The following is a 2,893-nucleotide window of genomic DNA, read 5'->3' as shown; positions in this document are numbered from 1 at the left end:
CTCTTATACACATCTAGATGTGTATAAGAGACAACTTCAAATGTCGGGAAAGCTCATTCCCGCTTTCTACGAATTAAAATTTTCCCGGGGGAGAACCCCCGGATCACCCTTTCTTTTTGGGATTTATCGATTCATGGAAAAAAAGAATACGCATGCAACTAATCATTTATTTATGTAGGCCTATGTATACACACATAACATAAAAGATGAGAAAAATTTACTTGACCATTTTCCAGAGGGGAAACCTTGAATTTCAGAAGTCAGTGAAGGTCATTTCCCGAATTCTAGAAATCGAAATTTTCCCGAGGGAACTCGGACCCCTTTTTTCTTTGGGGTTCATTGGTTCTATTGAATCATTTTCAAGAGGGGGGGGGGAAACCTTGATTTTTGGAGAAATTAAAAGTAATTAAAAGACACCTCATAAGTCGGGAAAGCTCATTTCCCGCTTCTGGGAATAAAAATTTTCCCGGGGGAGAACCCCCGACCCCCTTTCTTTTTGGGATTGGGAAAAAATTACCTGACCGTTTTGAAGAACTTAAATTAAAATCGCTATAAGATACGGTACTTCAGAAGTCGGGAAAGCTCATTTCCCACCATTTAGAAATTAACATTTTCCCAGGGAAGAACCCGAACCTCCCTTTTCTCTTTGGGTTCATTGATTCATTATAATAATTTTCAAGAGGGGAAAACCTTGACTTTTGAAGAACTTAAAGTAGTTAAAAGACAACTCAGAAGTCGGGAAAGCTCATTTACCGCCTTCTAGGAATCAAAATTTTCCCTGTGGAGAACCCCCGGACCCCCTTCCCTTTTTGGGATTTATGGATTCATGGAAAAAAATCGTATGCAACTACTCAATTTTTTTTATGTATGTATACACACACTGTAATAACAATGGGAGAAATTTACCTGACCGTTTTCAAGAAGGGGAAACCTTGCATTTTAAAGAATAAAAGTAATTAAAAGACACCTCAGAAGTCGGGAAAACTCATTTCCCGCCTTCTAAGAATCACAATTTTCCCGGGGGAGAACCCCCGGACCCCCCTTTCTTTTTGGGATTTGTGGATTCATGGAAAAACTCGTATGCAACTACTCATTTTTTTTACGTATGTATACATACATAAGGCTTATCTACTGTAATATCAATGCAATAAATTTACCTGACCGTTTTCAAGAGGGAAAAACCTTGAATTTTAAAGAACTTAAAAGTAATTAAAAGACACCTCAGAAGTCGGGAAAACCCATTTCCCGCCTTCTAAGAATCAAAATTTTCCTGGGGGAGAACCCCTTTCTTTTTGGGATTTATGGATTCATGGAAAAAATTGTATGCAACTACTCATTTCTTTTTTATGTATGTATATACACATAAGGCCTATCTACTGTAATAACAATGCGATAAATTTACCTGACTGTTTTCAAGAGGAGAAAACCTTGAATTTTAAAGAACTTACAAGACACCTCAGAAGTCGGGAAAACTCATTTCCCGCCTTCTAGGAATCAAAATATTCACGGGGGAGAACCCCCGGACCCCCTTTCTTTTTGGGATTTATGGATTAATGGAAAAAAAATCGTATGCAATTAGGCCTACTCAATTTTTTTATGTATGTATACACACATAAGGCCTATAGTCTACTGTAATAACGGGGATAAATTTACCTGACTGTTTTCAAGAGGAGAAAACCTTGAATTTTAAGAACTTAAAAGTAATTAAAAAACACCTCGGAAGTCGGGAAAACTCATTTCCCGCCTTCTAGATATCAAAATTTTCCCGGGGGAGGACCCCCCGATCCCCCTATTCTTTGGAAACCTTGAATTTTGAACAACAAAGTCATTAGAAACCTAGCTTAAATGTCGAGAAAGGTCATTACCCGCCATCTAGAAATCAAAATGTTCTCGGCGGAGGACCCCCGGATCCCCTTTCCTTTTTGGGAAAAATGTTGACCCCCATCCCCTAGGTTTTTCCAGATCTGCATGATTCATATTCCCATTCATCTTATAAGTGGGCCCCCCACTTTGAAAAACGTTCCGCCGGCCCTGGTATACAAGGTGTAAAATCAAGTGTCCAGGACCACAATGAAAAACATTTCTTTAAAATGATTGTGTCATTCTGGCTAAAGATATTAGTAAATAAGTGTCAACAGGGCTTAGGGTGACCAGAAGGGATTAATTAGGATATCTGGCTATGTGCATTGCTTCTAACATTCCACTCCCCCTAACTCATTTTTTTCAGATTTTTTTTCTAGTCTATATATAGCCATGCACATCCTTTGATCTCCTCAATTCCTTCTTCTTCCCTCCTTGTTTCTGCTAAACACACTCAGGGACGTATCCCTTTGTACACAGTGTTAAAATGTTAAAGCATATTCTTGAGCCAATACAAATTCTTTCCTGGGATCACTCAAAACGAATACTTCTAAACATGTAAATATGCATCAGTACATGTTATACATAGGCCTAATAGAACACATAGGCCTAAGCGTGATTAAACAAAATCTTAAATCCATAAATCTCAGGCCAGGTCTTTTAAGATAGAAATGCGATACTGTGGTTCAATTTCGTTTTTATCCTTTTGCAAGTTTCTTTTAATGTTTGTTTAATAATACTACTACTAATAGTAATAATGATAATAACAATGATGATGATGACGAGAGTAATAACTGACAATAATATTAATAGCAATAAAAAGTGAAGAAAATTGTGCTAAATGCGAAAAAAAAGTTGTGATTTGTTGTTGATACTATAGTATATATAGTTAAAGCTTAGTAAGCTATTTAGGCCTAAGTTATCCTGGATATTAAGTAGATCCCTGATAAAAGATCATGAGAAATTTGTTGGCGTTTCATTTTGACTATAATGGTAATGTGATATATGATGAATTTTACTATATAAAAGTCAT

Source organism: Anneissia japonica, unplaced genomic scaffold (assembly GCF_011630105.1).
Source record: "Anneissia japonica isolate Jap-2015-1 unplaced genomic scaffold, ASM1163010v1 scaffold284947_len354889_cov159, whole genome shotgun sequence".
NCBI lineage: Eukaryota > Metazoa > Echinodermata > Crinoidea > Comatulida > Comatulidae > Anneissia > Anneissia japonica.
The sequence above is the reverse complement of the archived record's forward strand: the minus strand, read 5'-3'. Positions refer to the sequence as shown.